The following is an 18066-nucleotide window of genomic DNA, read 5'->3' on the forward strand; positions in this document are numbered from 1 at the left end:
AGCAGGTTGTAAAATAGTGACCTCCTACAGAGATCACTCTTGAAGATGTATTTTTGTTAGACTTCCTCACACAGGATTGGCTCTCACAAAGTTGCAAATATTTTGAATTAGCTGCAAAAAGGTACAAGTCCAGACTTTCACTTTAAAAAATCCAGTTTTCTCGATTCTTATGGAAAAATCAGATCTGCTGGTTTTAGGACTGCATTCCCACCAGGCAACATGTAGCTGGAGCTGAAGAGTAATCACTTCTGAGTTCCCTAAAGTCCCCACTACCCTCTACCATCTCCCCAAACAGAGGCCAAGTGTCATAGCCATTTATCATCCCACTATATTAAGACATTTAAGAGGAAGTGAAATGCCACTTGTCCCAGACAGAGATAATTCTTTTTATCCTTCATCCACTTCACTCATTCTGGTCCCTTCCTGGCCCTGCACACATTTGCCTTTGCAAGTTCCTATCTCAGGCTCACCAGGCTGCTCACTGACATCACAGATGCCAAGAAGGACTCTTTAGAATGTTCCTATTCATGGACTGGACAAGGAAGAATCACAAGACAGCTCCTATGCCTTCTGGCCTATTTTCATTCAAAAAGTACGTTCAGATTGCAAGACAATCCTTGTCCAAACAAGAAAAGTTTAGGGATTTCCACAGCATTTGTCAAGGCTGGTCAGGCTGATAAAATCTTTATTTTCACTTATAGTGTGCTTAAAATATCTAGATTACCTCCAACTTTTGCAGTTTCTTCAGATTTCTGTATTTTTATTTCTTTCTTTTGTTTTCGGCCATGCCATGAGGCATGCGGGATCTTTGTTCCCTGACCAGGGACCAAACTTGTGCCCCCTGCATTGGAAATGCAGAGTCTTAACCACTGGAATGCCAGGGAAGTCCAGTCAGATTTCTGTGCTTTTTTTTTACAGAAAAGTTCTCATAATCAACAAAATATTGATCAACAAACTATTGATTCCCAAAGAGCATGGGAACTTGGTGCCAATGTCTCTCAACACTTTACTTTGTAGATTCTGGAACGATTACAGGAAAATAGAATGTATACAGGGCTATCTATACAAAAATTATGTATCTACTCATGCTTAGAGGCAAATGCATTTTCAGATTCCATACACTACAGTAAGTATCTGGTTTCACTCTCTCCCACTTCCTCTCTCTGTTGCTTTGGATTTGTTGACTACAACCAGTCACAGCTTATTCCTCCCTGTCAGATCTGAGTCACTCACAGGTACTCGTCACTGTAAGGCTTTTCAGGATAATTTCCTGTGCATAATTTCCAAGATCATTTCCAGTCCTTAGATAATGAATCACTTGGATAACTAGCGACGGTACAAGCTGAGCTTGTACCTTTCTTTCTTTGCTGTTGTTTATGATTCTAAACAGAGAAACCAGTAACCAGGCGAGGGTTATTTACTAGTCGGTACAGCTGCAAGGATTGACCTCTAAACACCTGATTTCCTCATCTTGCTCATTCAAGTCTTCTGAGAGAGGTTTTTTTGTCTATTCAGAGAAACTCTCTAGTTCTAATAGAGAAATAGACTGTGGTGCAGGAAAGACATAGGCATGTTTTTTCCACTTTTCTAGGGAACCTCTTATTTATCAGTTTAATGACCTCACTTTATAAAGGAGAAGCCCAGGGTCAAAAAGATACCATAATTCGCCCAAGTTTAAACAGTGAGATAATGAGACAAAGGAAAAGACACCATCATAGTAGAGCTTCCATAGCATCCAGACTCATAGTGAGTCCGGTTCCTGGAACATAAAAAGTGCATGTGTCAGAGGCTGTTTTAAACTAATGCATCTGCTTAAGAAAGTGTGAATTTTCTGATAAGAAGCAGCTCTTTGCCCTGTCGATATGAAGAAATGAATCAGCATGGATGTTGCTGTGAGTTGTGGAATTTCTGCTCACCATTCTGATTTCACGGTAATTTGACACTCGAACTTTGCAAAAAACTATTCCAACCTAATCATCTCCCTTTGTGGAAATAGTTTTTGTATTCGGGGGTCTAAAATGACGTGGGGGTTTTGGTACGAAGCTAAAATCCCCAGTTGGTGGTCACTGGACATCAGAAGTAGTTCTGGGTACCTTTGAGATCAGGTGTAAAGATGGGTAGTAAAAGTGAAATTGAGAAGATGGAGTCTTGGAACTCAAAATTCCTCCTGGTACAAACAGCTGGCTCTCTGGCTCTGATGCCTTGATCCTGAACACTGTCCAGTCATTTCCTCTTATCACATGGAACCCCACGTATTTTCTTGGTTACCTTTGGTCACTCAAACTTTGGCTTCTCTCTTCTTTTAATTGTTAGCTATTTATTTTAGTTGTGCTGGGTCCTCACTGCTGTATGCAGGTATTCTCTAGTTGCAGAGAGTGGGGGTTACTCTTCACTGCCGTGCGGGGGCTTCTCATTTCAGTGGCGTCAGCAGTAGCAGCTTGTAACTCTGGAGCGCAGGCTCAGGAGTTGCGGCGCTCCGGCTTAGTTGCTTGGCAGCATGTGGGATCTTCCCAGACCAGGTATTGAACCCATGTCCCCTGCATTAGCAGGTGGGTTCTGAACCATGGGACTACCACAGAAGTCCCTGGCTTTTCAAGTTCTTCCAGAAAAGAGCTCTAGCTGCTCTACTCCTCCAGTCTAAACTCACTCCTTCAACACCACTACAGGCTTTGAGACTCCAGGTTTGGGACCAAATAGTCTACAAATTGCAGCTCTCATTGTCCTTGTCCTCAAATTCCACTCACAGCAGACAGCAGTAGATTTTTCAAGAGGGATGATGACAACGCAAGTGGATTTTTAAGAAGCAAATGCTTCCTACATTCCCATCAGTTTATTCCTGGCTCAGGAGATCCCAAACTTAACTCTGGGGGAAAAGATTTCTCTACTTTACAAAATGGGATTGTTGTATTCAGGAGGATACCTGCCTCATGAAATGTTTGAAAGAAATTCAAGGAGGCCGCTGGGCTAAGATGGACAGCACGCCCAGTGAAATGAAGGAGAACCTACAGCAATGGCCCACATGCAGCATGAGCTCGTCATTCTTCTGCATGGCCTTCGGACTTTGTTCTGTAGGGTGGACGCATGAAGCCCAGGGCAGAAAGAGAGCCAGGCATGGTGCTGCCAGCTGATCTTGTTCCTGTGCATCCAGGCTTCTGCCACACACCCCAAAGGGTGGCTCTTGCACACACAGAAAGTGAGCTCACTCGGGAGTCCCCCTCTCCCAGCCCACTCCTTCATGGATCACTGACTGTAGACATTTTGCGGGGAAAACCAGCTTCTACCATAGAGACTTGGCTTAGTTTGCTTGTACTGCTATGACAGATATCACAGACTAGGTGGCTTGAACAGAAAGGTCTCATAGTTCTAGGAATTCCCTGGTAATTCAGTGGTTAAGACTCCATGCTTCCACTGCCAGGGGCACCGGTTCAACCTCTGGCTGGGGAACTAAGATCCTACAAGCTGTGTGGTATGACCAAAGGGAAAAAAAAGGAAATTTCTCACAGTTCTAGAAGCTAGGAAATCCAAGATCAAGATGCTGCCAGTCCAATTCCTGGTGAGACTCCCTTCCTGACTTGCAGCCTTCTGCTGTGTCCTCACATGGTAGACAGAGGACCTTTTTCTTAAAAGGGCAGAGCCCTATTGGATTAGGCCCCCATGCTTATTACCTCATTCAACCTTAATTACCTTCTTCTAGGCTCTATCACCAAATATACTTGCAATGAGAGTTAGAGCTTTAACATATGAATTTGGGTTGGACACACATTCAGTCCATTCTTGGCTCTCAACCAAGAATCAGAGATATATAAAGACTTCTGGCATCCTATGTAGAATTTTGTGTTTGTGTCCATAAGCTTTTAAAGGGGCTTTTGATCAATAAAAGTTTAAGAACCACTGCTCAGACACACAGAGACTGGTTGCCCAGAGGATTTCAGAAGACACAGGAAAATCAATATTCTCTGAGGATCCACCATCTGATGCCATTTTTTTTTTATATTTTAAAACAGATTAAGTTGTCCAGTGCAAAAGGAGAGGAAACACAAAATCATTCCTTGATTCTCACCACCAGCTTTTTAGAGTCACAAAACTTTGAGGTATGTTAATAGAAATTTTCACATTCTCCTAAGAGTCCATGAGCAACCTTAGACTTAGGATCCAATTTAAAAACACAGTTTTCTTCTTGCAGAGGCATCTATGGCCCCATCAAGGTTTAGAAATACCATCACTACTCCCCTCTGTGAAGTTGTTTCCTTCACCACTTCATTCACTTCTGTTACCCTTCAGTACCCTGGTCAGATGCCATCAGCCAGGGGCGTGGGGGTGGGCTCTGTGCTGGGGGTCCACCTGCTTCACAGGACACGCCCCACGGGGCAGCAGAGGAGAGGGCGCTAAGGCTGCATACACTACGGTATAATTCTAGCCACTTCACGAAAACACTGTCAAATGGTGTCCTTTCAAATGGGGCATACAACAATTTAGACCGATGACATTTTGTTGGCTCACAAACCACAAGAGTTCAGACATTAGTGGAGTGCAGTCCTCAGGCTAAAGAAATTGATAGTACATGTAACCTCTGCACCATCTTAAATGGGGCTGTGTACATGTTTAATGTCTTTCTTCAAAGGAGATTAAAGGGCAATAACCTAACTTTGCCTTATAAAATAACTCTGTAAAAATAGAGTTAATAGTGCTATTTCTGTATAATAACTAAATGAGAATACAAATCAATTAAGTAAATGTTAATCTACCCATTAATCAACACACATTTATTAAATATCTTCAGTTTTTTTTCTCCCCTCCTCCCCCCACTGATGTTTAAATGTTGTCTTTTAATCTAATTAAAAGTATGGTTCTAACTGCAGAAGGACCTGATTCTTGTCTTGTCAGGAAAAAAGAATGTTTGTTTAGGTTCAATATCCAAATTCTGAGTTCTTTATTGCCTTAACAAATATCAACTGAGTACACACCTCTGCCTTCCAGACATTATGCCAGGGCCTGGGCATCCAGTGGTGAATGAAACGGACCAGATCTTTGATGAGTGGAGTATACCGTTTACCGAGGGAAACCAACAACACACAAGTAGAAAGACAAGTTGACACATCACTAGTTGTCAGCTTGTGTTGTGACCCACTCAGCTTGGCTTTTTCTGAACCTTATTCTGAAGGGCTAGTCATTTTGTATCTCATTTTTGCCCTTGTGTTGATACAGCGGCATTTCATTAAGAGTATTAGACTGGCATTATTTTGGCCTTTGTTTTATTCCTATGTTAATCATTTTCAGTTTCATTTTATTTTTGCTGCTTATCATAAACTGTTTTAATTCTTTTTGGAGGATATCAGAGAATAAACATCTATGAGCAAAGACTTTTTTTTCAATACATGAATAAAGAATTCTGTTTTGTGAGAACAGTTTGCTTCCTTTCCCATTGTCCCAATGCTGATTCCCCTTGACTAATCTCAGACTGACTCTACATAGAATGCACTGCTTATATTACAGTTTTTTAACTTATAAATCATCTACTCTGTTGCCTTGTTACTCTGCAGAGTTGTTTCAGGCAGAGAGTGATGCTCAATGTGAAACTATTAGAAGGGATTTTTTTTTTCCTCCTACCAGCTCTGTCGGTTACTGGAAAATAGCTTATGCTTCTGGGGGTCTTTTTTTTTTTTTCCATTCAAATCCAATTAACATTTACTAAGAGGCAGGTGTTCTTGCCAACTTGATACTTGACAGTTCCTCAAAGGCTGTTTTGTGGGAGGGTGTGTCTGCTCCATATGGCAGCAACTTTTGAGGATCAAGAGGTTCTCAAAGAGTTTTCATTTTTATAAATAACCCAAGAACAATCAGCCATGAATTTTGTTAATCCTTCTTGAATCACAGCCTTTCCTTCTGGCAAAACAAGTGTATAAGTTTAACATCTCTTGTGTAAAATACAATTCTGCATAAACGAACACTGAACTCCCGTTAGTGATATGTATGATAACGTGTTGAGGAGTGGAGTGAACTGCTGTCTACAATTATACTGAAAAGGAAAGATGGACCAATGGATGAATAGAGGAATGAATACTTGAGTAGATATGTGAAAAAGCAAACTTAGGAATTATTAATGGTAAAACTGAATTGGCAGGGGAAGATCCCCTGGAGAAGGGAATGGTAACCCACTCAAGTATTCTTGCCTTGAGAATTCCATGGACAGAGGAGCCTGGCGGGCTACAGTCCATGGGGTTGCAAAGAGTTGGACACGACTGAGCGACTAACACACTCACACAGATGTTCACTATACCAGTCTTTCAACTTTTTTTGTCTGAACATTGTCATTATAAAGTGTGAAAATTTCTCTCCATTATTTTATACTTTATTTTGTGTTTTTTACAGTCAACTAAGTTTTTAACTGAAGTAAAAAAGAGATAATATTATATTGATATATCATATGATATTAATGTATAATATTATGTTACAAATGTACAATGTAGTAATTCATAATTTTAAAGGTTATACTCCATTGATAGTTTTTAAAAATATTGGCTACATTCCCCATGTTGTACAATATATCCCTATAGCTTATTTTATACATGATTGTTTGTACCTCTTAATCCTGTGTCCCTGTATTGTCCCTCCCCTTTTCCCTCTCCCCATTGGTAACAACCAGGTTGTTTTCTATATCTCTGTGTCTGCTCCTTTTTTTTATATTCACTAGTTTGTTGTAATTTTTAGACTCCACACATAAGTGATATCAAGCAGTATTTGTCTTTATCTGTCTGGCTTATTGCACTTAGCATAAGGCCCTCCAAGTCCATCTGTGTTGCTGCAAAATTTTTTCCTCCTTAAGGCTGAGTAATATTCCATTTATATATATGTATGTGTATATATATATATATGTACATACACACACACACACACACACACACCACATTTTCTCTACCCTTCATCTGTTGATGGAAACTTAGGTTGCTTCCATATCTTCTTGGTGATTGTAAATAAAGCTGCTATGAACATTGAGGTGCATTTATCTTTTTGATTTAGTGTTTTCGCTTTTCTTTGGATATATACCCAGGAGTAGAATTACTGGATCATATGTCGTTCTATTTTTAATTTGTTCAGAAATTTCCATACTGCTTTACACAGTGTCTGTACCAATTTACATTTCCACTAACAGTCTTTTGTGTTTCCATACAAATTTTTATATTATTTGTTCTAGTTCTATAAAAACTGCCATTGGTATTTTGATAGGGATTGAACTGAATCTGTATATTGCCATAGGTAATATGGTCATTTCAATAATATTCATGACTCTAATTCAGGAACACTGTACATCTTTCCATCTGTTTGTGTCATCTTCAATTTCCTTCATCGGTGTCTTAGAGTTTTCCAAACACAGGTCTTTTACCTCCTTAGGTAGGTTTTTTTCCTAGGTATTTTATTATTTTGATGTGATGGTAAATGGAATTGTTTCTTTAATTTCACTTTCTGATAGCTTGTGCTTATGGTATAGAAATGCAACAGATTTCTGTATATTAATTTTGTATTCTGCAACTTAACCAAATTCATTGATGAGCTCTGGTAGCTTTCTGGTGCCATCTTTAAATTTTATACATATGATATCATGTCATCTGCAAACAGTGACAGTTTTACTTCTTCCTATCCAATTTGGATTCCTTTTATTTCTTTTTCTTGTCTGAATGCTATATATGTCTAAGATTTCCAACACTATGTTGAATAAAAGTGGTTAGAGTGGACATCCTTGTCTTGTTCCTGACCTTAGAGGAAACGCTTTTAGCTTTTCAATGTTGAGTATAATGTTAACTGTGGGTGTGTTACATATGTTTGTTTAGATGGCCTTCCTTGAGGTGTGTTTCTTCTATGCCCACTTTCCAGAGAGTTTCTATCACAAATGAATGTTGACTTTTGCCAAAAGCGTTTTCTGCATCTATTGAGATGATCATATGCTTTTCATTCTTCAGTTTGTTAATGTGGTATATCATATTGATTGATTCGCAGATATTGAAAACCTGTGCATCCCTGTGATAATCCCACTTGTTTGTTGAATATTTTGCTAAAGATTTTTGCACCTGTGATCATCTGTTACATTTGCCTCTAATTTTCTCTTTTTGTGATAGTTTTGTCTGGTTTTTGTATTACAGTGATGCTGGCCTCATAGAATGGGTTTGAAATATCATTTCCTCAGCAATTTTTTGGAAAGGTTTGAGAGGGATAGATGTTAACTCCTCTCTAAATGTTTGGTAGAATTCACCTGTGAACTTGTCTGGTCCTAAACTCTTGTTTTTTGGGTACTTCCATTATTTTAAGTTGACATCTTTCAAACTTTTAGTGTTTGGGGATTTGGTGAATAAGTCACATACATTAGCCTTTATGATTTTATAACTATTAATCATAGATACACTGAAGAAGTGTCAGTTATCAGTCTATCTAAGTGAATCCTTTCTCCCCTGGAGCATTTTAGATGCTATTCTCTTGTTTTCTAATTTTTGCTAATGACTGTCTTAAGGTGAAGCAATCAAAATTACTCCAAATATTCTAAGTCTCAAAGCTTTGTTCTAGAGTAATAGGAAAACATTTTTGTACTTGTTTCCAATAGTCTCTGGTGAATGAAGAATCAGTCTAAACTGCTTTTCATGGAATGCCTAAACTGTATCAGTTATTGGCATATTCATATGCTGATCATTGTTATTTAGTCAGTAAGTCATGTCCTTTGCTTTGTGGCCTCATGAACTGTAGCATGCCAGGTTTCTCTCTCCTCCACTATCTCCCGGAGTTTACTCAAACTCATGTCCATTGAGTTGGTGATGCAATCAAATCATCTCATCCTCTGCCACCCCCTTCTTTTGCTTTCAATCTATCCCAGCATCAGGGGATTTTCCAATGACTTGGCTCTTTGCATCAGTTGGCTAAAGTATTGGAGCTTCAGTGACAGTCCTTCCAGTGAATATTCAGGGTTGATTTCCTTTAGGAAATATATCCAGCACTACAGTTTGAAGTTATCAATTCTTTGGCACTCAGCCTTTTCTATGGACCAACTCTCACATCTCTCATATGCCAATTGTGTGTGTGCGTGTGCTCCGTCATATCTGACTCTTTGCGACCCCATGGACTGTAGCCTGCCATGGGATTTTCTCAGCAAGAGTACTGGAGTGGATTGCCATTTCCTCCTCCAGGGGATCTTCCTGACCTAGGGATCAATCCATTGTCTCCGGAGTCTCTTGCACTAAGTTCAAAATCTCCAGGTTCACACAAGTTTAACACAAGTTCACATTTTCTCGGGTCCTGGCAGTCAGGTGGTTAAGATATCATTCCTGGTCTGGGTACCAGGATGCTGTGTGGCCAAAAAAAATTTTTTCTTTCTCAATTCCCTCCCCTCCTTCACCCCCATATCCAATTGCTCTCAGGAACTATCAACTTTACTTTTTAAACATTCTGAAAATTCTTCCATCCTCACCATTAGTTTAATTCACACTTATCTCTGGAGTCTTCTATTGGTCTTTGGTCTTTTTCTTCTCTTTAACCTGTCTTCCTCATTGCCTCTCCAGTTTTCTCTCTAAAATGCAAACATATTTGTATCGCTCCTTTATTGACAAGCTTCAATCTTATCAATTAGTTTAGATGTATTAATGATACTGTGGATTTTTCAAAAGAGAACTTATCTATTATAAATATAAACTAAAATATTTACAGGTAAAATGATGAGATGTCTGGTATTTGCTTCAAAACTGAGAAGGAGTGAACATGAGTAGGGATATATATCAAACAAGATTGGCCATTGAAAATCGTTAAAGTCAAATAATGAACACATGGAGGTTCACCATATAATTTTACCTACTTTTGTGTATGTTGGAAATTTTCTATAACAAAAATACCTTTTAACTTTAAATTCTCCTCAAAACTATCTAAATGCTTCAGAAGGGCAAACACTACCCTTGACCATCTGGAACTACCTTATCTTTGAGCCTTGAATCCAGTTCCTCCTCCAACACTTACCCTATGATTCAGCTCTACCAAGTTACATGTTATTCCTGGAAATATTGGAAATTAACTGGAAATTGGAAATATAACTGAAAAACTGGAAATATAACTCCTAAAAGGAGTCTTTCAAAAAGGTTTTTTTTTCGTTTTTGAACAGACTACTTATCCTTTTATATCCTCTTCAAAAGTCATCAACCCTAAGGAAACTCCCATGACTTAATCGGATATAGTCATCTCCTTTTCCCAGATTTCTATTGAACTCTGTGAAAACCTCTTTTCTGTGTTGTAAGATGTTTGGTGTAATAATTCTTTAAAAATATCAGTCTGCTTTACTAGGTAGTAATATAATGTAAGGTAAATTATTTATGTTTGTGCAATATGCAGTGCAAAGCTTATGTGTAAAAATACTTCCCAAATGAATCATAGGAAAACATATTTTGATTTTTCTTTTACTTTTGTTACCCAAATGTGGATTCTGACTTTCACATAAGAGGTCCCATAAACTAGAATATACTTAGTCATGTTTTGATAACTTCTAGTTGAGTAAAATTTCCAAATGTGAGGATGACAACTCTACACAATCTTTCAAATGTTTTAGCCTCTCTTCCACAAGCTTGATGTGCAAGAATATTCCAAATAGTTGCAGGATTTTATGCATGACACATTTCTTGGTCATCCTTGTAGCTAAAAAGATAGCAACTCAATTCTTACACAATAACTCCGTCAGTGGCTTACGTCTATCAAAGTTCTTTCAGCCTCCAAAGAGAATTTGAAGGTAGTATTTCTTCTAAAGCTTAGAGAATTACAATAGAGCAAGATATTATGTGTTCCACAGGCTCTGCTTCAAGTTCTGCTTGGCCCTTCTCTCTGTAATCATGGCCCCAAGAAACAATTTATAGAGTGAATATAAATGCCCCACTTGGTGCCAATATTATGTCATTTCTTGTAAAAGCCAAATACCATGTAAAGCAGACTCTCACTGCTGGTTAATTAGCTAGGTCCTATGGTCATGATCTATTTTATACCTGTCATCGTCTGAGATTATACAATGATTATTTGAGTGTTACCAGAGGCTTAGCTCTGCAGGGGCACCCTGCCCAAGGTACACAGCACCACAGCTGAGGAAACACCTCAACAATGGAAACAGGATGAGACTGCAGAACGCAGTATTGAATCCAGATTGCTAGGATGTTTCTTTGTCCTGCAGCATGCTTCTAATGGAAATAGTGATGCATTGGGCACGACCAAAACTGCAGAATCTGGACCCTCCAGAACAGATGCCTTTTCCACAGTGAGCGTCAGTTTTTAACATAAACATAGTGATACAGACAGTATGATAGATTAGAAAAAGGCATGCACTTTGCTTCTACGAAGACCGGGACCTCCAGCTTTACTACTCACCGCCTTGTGACCTTGCACAAGGTCCTCAACCTCCCTGAAATTTAGTTTTCTCTTCTGTAAGTGTCAGCAGTACTATCTACCTCTGGGTGTTGTGAAAATAAACATCAGGTTCTTTCTTCTTGCAGCAGCAGACTCAGTTTAAATGCCTACTACAGAGGAAAATAGGAAGAAACAGATTCATCTTAGAATCAGAGTGACGTGACTAGAAAGAGACTACAGAGAAATCTCGAGCAGCACCATTCACATTGAGCCCCATCCTTGACATAAGAAAATAATGATCTCTAAAATATTCTGTCGGCTCACAGGATTTTGAATCACAGTGGTTCAATGCATAAATCAAATTCTTTCTACTTCTAAAAAGCAGAACTGTAAGTGAGGCAGAATCCAAAGTTTAGTCAAATTGAACTCATGGTATGAGTTTTCCAGAGCCAAAAAAGGAAATTATACTCAGTTCTTCTATTTTAAAGCTGCTTTAAACTGTTGTGTAGTCTGTGAGCTTCAGAAATCTACAGTAACTCGAGATTTGAGAACATTCATTCTTCCAAGTCACAGGCAAGTTTTTAGAGTGTAGCTGGAAAATAACATTCATTTTCCCTAGCTCCTTGATCCTAGGTCTAAAGAGTTCTAAAAAACCAGGACAGTTTTACGGTACACCAGTTCCTAAAAAGGAATCCTTTAAATGGAATCTGCTGAAAGTGAAGTTAAGTAAAAGAATCCACAGAATCTTGGTGCAGCCTATTTTGAATTGCTGGATGAAAGTAAAAATATTACTTTCTCAAAGCAAATCAGAGGTATAACTAAACAGTCCCTTTTTCTTTTTTCTTTTAAAAAATATGGAGTCTGATCCTATGGCTGATTGGTGGACCCTTTGCCTGAGTTCTTCTCCTTCCTTTTAGCCTGCTCATCAACAGCTAAAGTCTCTACCACAAATACCTCAAGAGGGGGGAAGAGAACCAATTAAAATCACTTAGACACATTCAAATGCAGTTATTTGTCTGTGACTTTGGCAGTAATTAAGCATCAGTAAAGTGGTGATTAAAATGAAATTTTGTAATGTAACTGTGAACTTAATTTTTTCCATGTTATCTTCTCCCTTACTAGTGCTCGATCAAAGATTGTACGTGCAAAATTATACAAAATTCTGTAAAGCGATTATTCTTCAATTAAAAAACATAAAGATTATACATGGAACACATTCAAAGACGAAACTCTGAGTATACTTATGATACTAAAGAAAACCAAAGGACTAATGATCTAAGCAAGGGTCTTGGAACATTTTGTGAGGTAAGGATAGGTTCACCCAAACCAACACTAAGCGCAGCAAAGATAGGGCAGCAGTTGGCACATAGAGAAGTCTTCAGAAAATAAAATGACCAATTTGATCACGTAGAAACATAAAATACGTTGGGAATAACTGCAGCTACATACATCATTTATATATTGAGTTGAATATTTTAAGTTCACCACTTACAATAGGAGCATTAAGGTTTATTTATATATATATATATATATATATATGGTTTATTAATATCAATATATTACTTCAGAGTCCACAGACTGTAACCCAAGAATGTAAGCCTTTAAATCAACTTTTTCATCTTTTTCTTTTCTTTAAAACAAAATTTCCCCTTTGCTCCTCTTAAAAGGTGCAGAAAATTCTGAGTATTACACCATAGTTACCAAGGAAAAATAGCCTTGAATCAGTTATGAATTAAATGTTTTTCAGGATGTTTTAATTTGAGGAAGGCTATTTTTCACACCCATAATTTTGAAAAGCTACTATGGAAAGAAATGACATAATAGCTGTTATTGTCAAAAAGCTGTTCACTTGTTTTCCCCATTCTCTGCCTCTAAGCTCAAGTCATCAAAATGCAGAGCTATGCTGTAAAGTCATCACACACCATACACTGTCATTTTTAGGACCTTGCAAACATACCGATTATACAATGAACTGGATTGCTATCACAGAAAATTAACTAATAGTAAGGATTCTCAGTGAGTCTAACATGCTAAGACTCTCTCAGTTATGGGCAGAAGGAAATGATCACAGGGATACTGTGCCTGGTGGTCAGAGTACATCTTTTCTCACGAGAATAAAGGTATTATATAACCAGGTAGAACTTCCAAGAAAGCTGATGTTTTGATGGGTAAGGGGAGTGCCTAGCGGACATCAGACTATGCTTTTTAATCTCAAAAAATAACAGGAGCCCTCCTAAAAGCTGAATATTACATCATGCCATAGTTGGTACAACTCCACCTTAACCACATTGGGTCTGCAGGGTAGGAAAATGACCACCAAGTTCCTTTAAAAAATATGACCAAAACAAACACTATTGTGTCTGTAACTAAGCTGACCCTGTTGCCGAAGCCAAATATCCAAAGGCTTTGGAAACATCATCATTGACATGTGTTAAATGGCACATCGGGAAGCAGTCATCCATTTACCTTCCACCCATGAGAACACAACACAAACTATAGTCCTATGATCATAAAGAACAATGGATATTATTCAGTCAGAAGACTGGGGATTTAGTTGAGCGTGGTAACTTACTGGTACTGTGACCATGGACAAGTCACTCACTTTCTCTCATTCTTGGTTTCCTCACTGTAATCAGTGGTGATGGTGCCCGCCCCCCTTCATAGGATTGTGGCAAAGTGCAAGAAAAGTGTCTAATTCTGGAAGATTTCCATAAAAATGCAGGAGTTTGCCTTCTCAATACAGCAGAGCCACTCAAAGAAGATGCAAACACAGGGAATCCACATAACACCAGACTCCAGAGGTACATACACTACTGTGATCGTTTAAAGCAGCAAAAATCCCAGACTTTAAAATCCGTAAAACAATGTAAATGTGATACACGAACAGCTAAACAACTCCAGGGAGGGCAAATGAGCAACCAATACAAACAGAAATGGCACCCAAGGGAGTTTAGTCTTTGGGAAGAGTTTCCTTGGAACACAAGCTGGCAAAAAGAGAGAGACACAAAGAGAAAGAAATGAAACAAGCACTGCCTCACCAAATTGGTTTCCTTATAAAAGATCCCAGGAAATTAATCACTTTATTTTGCTTCAGAGCAGGTCTCTGAAGTGTGACTTGCAGATTCTGCTGCAGCTCTAAGTTCATCTCAGGAGTCCCCATGTGGCCCCCACCAGACCACACCGATTATTAAGAACTAGAGGTGATTTCCAGTGGCTCTGGGTTAGCAGACTGTATTGCTGACTGCTCTTGAATTGGCCCTAGGTTTAGAAAGATCAGGTAGGTGAGAAGTAGGTGAAAAATTTCCTCTTCTTGTTACAAATAGCTTGGTCTTCAAAAGATATAATCTTGTTAGAACCACCTTGAAAAAACATTGATGACTTTCTCAAAGACACACCTGAGTGGTCTGCTTACTTTACTTTCCTCCTGCTTAACCAAAAGGCCCTTCTGCTCCTCACTCAGTGCTCTTTCTCATCACCAGCCCTCACTTTGACATTGAACCACATGGAAGGGTACGGAGAGTTAAATTTTCAGAAGCGTTTGAGAAGTAGGTTTTTCTCAGGGCTCCGTCTCTGGGTGATGACCCAGGAAAGCCACAGGTTCATGGGCCACAAGTGAGAAGGTCAGTCTTCAGAACTGGGGCAGGTGGGGGGAGGAGTGTGCACTCGGGCACATGGTGGTGCCCGGGAGCACTCCAGTCAGCAGAGACAAGCACCTCTGTCCTCTCCCCCACCCTCCAAACGGAGCAAAGAGGGGGAAGAACTGCATTGCTTCGAGTCCTGAACTCTCTGAACAACCCGCCTTCCAGGTTGAGCCGCACGATGAGCAGGACCGACACTAGTGTTATCACCACTATGCTGGCTGTCTGGGGTGGGGCGCGGGCGCAGGGGCTGTCCTCCAAAGGAAAGGAGTGACAGGAAAAACTGAGGACAAGGCCAGCAAGGGCAGTGGGAGCGGTGCATTCCTGGGTAACAATAAAGCCCTCGATGGCCGACCTGACCAACGCGCGGCCCATCAGGGAACCGCTCTCACGGAGAAAAACTCGCTGCCCGTCGGTGCTGCTACACTGCCTGCGCTTGGATCGTCACAAAGGGAAGCCTCACCCTTCCTGCCATGGAGAGTTCACAAAGGCCATAGCGCACATTGTGTGTCTAATCGTGTCGTGCTGAAATAGCCTCATTTGCATTTCATGAGCTTTTAAGCTTCAGTGTGTGAGATTAGCAGATGAGCTGCCCTTTTTTTTTGTTGTTTGTTTAACGTGTGCAGGTTCTGGAGTCAGATCTTGGTATCACTTCTGCCTGCATCATGTATCTCCAAGTGACTACAGCCTCTGAACTTCAGTTTCTCTATCTATAAAGCTGGAATAATTGCATAAAGCACATAGACTTACTGTGAGGATTCTATGAACATAAACACACTTGCTCACCACAATATTTGGCACAGCAAGTGCACAATAAATTTATGTTATAATTTTTGTGCTGTGTGTGCTAAGTGGCTCAGTTGGGTTTGACTCTTTGCAACCCCATGTACCATAGCCCACCAGGCTCCTCTGTGCATGGGATTCTCCAGGCAAGAATACTGGACTGGGTTGGCATGCCCTCCTCCAGGAGATCTTCCCAACCCAGGAATCTAACCCACATCTCTCACATCTCCTGCATTGATAGGCGGGGTCTTTGCCACTAGTGCCACCAGAGAAGCCCTATAATTATTAGAGCTAATATGAGATGGTAGTGATAGCAGAAGCCTTGAGATCTTTTCAAGCTCTCCCCTGACTAGTTCTGGGACCTAGATAAATGAGCTACAATTTCCTCATCTTTGAAATGAAGGGATTAAATTGCACATTCTGTCATTCCTAGCCTAGAATTAAAAGCTTTGGTTCTGAGAGAGCAGAACTGACATATATTCACTACCATGTATAAAACAGTGAGCTAGTGGGAAGCTGCTGCCTAGCATAAAGAATTCAGCTTGGTGCTCTGTGATGACCTAGAGAGGTGGGGTGGGGAGGTGGGAGGGGAAATATGTATACATGTAACTGATTCACATTGTTGTAGCAGAAACTATCACACCACTGTAAAGGAATTATACTCCAATTAAAAACTAACTAGATAAATACACACAAAGACACACAAAACTTTGGTTCTGTGGACATACTATCTTCATGCAAAATAATTATTTCTATTATTCTGATATTACTATTTTGAAAGTCAAGACATCATTGATTTTTAAAATAATCTGTGGACTTTCAAAAATTCAGTACTCATAATTCCAAGAACAATCAGCCTGCCATTTAGACACCCCCCACTGTTAAGGTGGGCGGCTCTATAACTCTGACTTCACCTGGGTGTTGTTTTCTCCTGTCAGTCTTCAGAAAAAGGGAACTACTCCAGAAACAAACTCCCTACAGAAAGGCTCCTTGGACAGCCAGTGCCCCACAGTCAGACGGAACCCGCTGGGCCATGTGGTCACATGCTGACCCAAGGACCTCACATAACTGGCAGACAGAGGAACAAAGGAGTTGGAAACATTGTTTCCTTACTGGACACTCTAGGTTTTGTGAATCCTTCTACATTTTGAAAGAAATAAAGGGGGAAATAAATCTCCCAGTGCCAGACTAGCCAGGCATCTGAATCTGCTTCCACCCCAGGTCTTTGGCTGATGTGGTAACTCAAGGCCAAACGCACGGAGGGAAACTTGGGCAGAATCAGCATGTCATTTTCAATCCATTCTCCATGTGCAAGGAGGGCGGGGTGGTGGAGGGAGAACTTGCACCTCCAAGACATTCTGCCAGTCATTTGGGGAAAAAGCACACGTCAGAGTGCCCTGGGCTTCTCACCAGCAAGCCTGACTATCTGGTCAGAATTCAAATCAAAACAGCACCCACCCCACCCTCCTTAATGTCTGGGCAATCCAGAAAAAGGAACTTGTTTGGTTACCTGCCCCCAAGGGTCTGATTCAGAGACCTGTCACTTCCAGAGGTTTTTTTGCCTTCTCCCTTTCCCCTTTCCCTTTCTTACACATTCTGTCCGGGGGTCAACAATGCAGGGACCAGTCCCCGACATGGAAGCTTGGTTTCAGGACTGTGCCTGTGTTGCTGCCCTCCCGAAACCAAGCTCCATTACTGCCAAACGAACCAAAGAAAGAACACGTTCTCTCAGTGTTGGATGCCAGGCCCCCTGGAGTTGATAATTAGCTTCAGAAAACACTTCTATAATCTGGGTCGTAAACAAGGAAGAACGGCTGTTTACATCAAAAACACAGGAATTTTCCCTTATCTGAAACAAGGAAGACCAGGGACGCCTAAACATTTTAGCTGTAAAGTGATAGAAGTGAGTTTAGAAAAGCTGTAAAGTAATGAAGATGAAAAGAGTTATAAAATCTATCCTTCCATGAATTAGAAAGCAAGTCTGAAATCTAAATATGATTTCTAATCTAAGTCTTATTTTGCTAGCTTCCTGTATTGCAGATTTTTATACACAGTTACATGAGACAGTCTCCAAACTGACTAAGAATGGTCCAGCCGCACATACAATTGATTCACAAGCTATTTCTCAGACAATATTTTCAATGGTAAGACTCAAGCGTCAGTGGTAAAAACTGATGAAAATCAAATCTAGTCATCAACTCACTTCTATAGTCTCTACCACAGAAACTGAATCTTGGCTTTGAAACTAAATGTCATGTACCATTAAAATTCCAAATACCAGGAAATAAACTAT

General features: G+C 39.9%; 1 protein-coding gene across 5 annotated transcripts in view; it reads right to left on the bottom strand.

Moving 5' to 3' along the window:
• RASGRP3 (RAS guanyl releasing protein 3) overlaps positions 1 to 18066 on the bottom strand; it is a 111776-nt gene that overhangs the window by 61348 nt on the left and 32362 nt on the right. Inside the window, exon 2 of one of the 5 annotated variants that reach the window (XM_061155612.1) lies at positions 9449 to 9547. The exons of the other annotated variants lie outside the window; for them this stretch is intronic. The gene's annotated coding sequence lies outside the window, so the exon portion shown is untranslated. The remainder of the gene's footprint in view (positions 1 to 9448; positions 9548 to 18066) is intronic. 5 annotated transcript variants of the gene reach the window in all.

The sequence above is a fragment of the Dama dama genome, chromosome 11 (genome assembly GCF_033118175.1).
Source record: "Dama dama isolate Ldn47 chromosome 11, ASM3311817v1, whole genome shotgun sequence".
Lineage (NCBI taxonomy): Eukaryota > Metazoa > Chordata > Mammalia > Artiodactyla > Cervidae > Dama > Dama dama.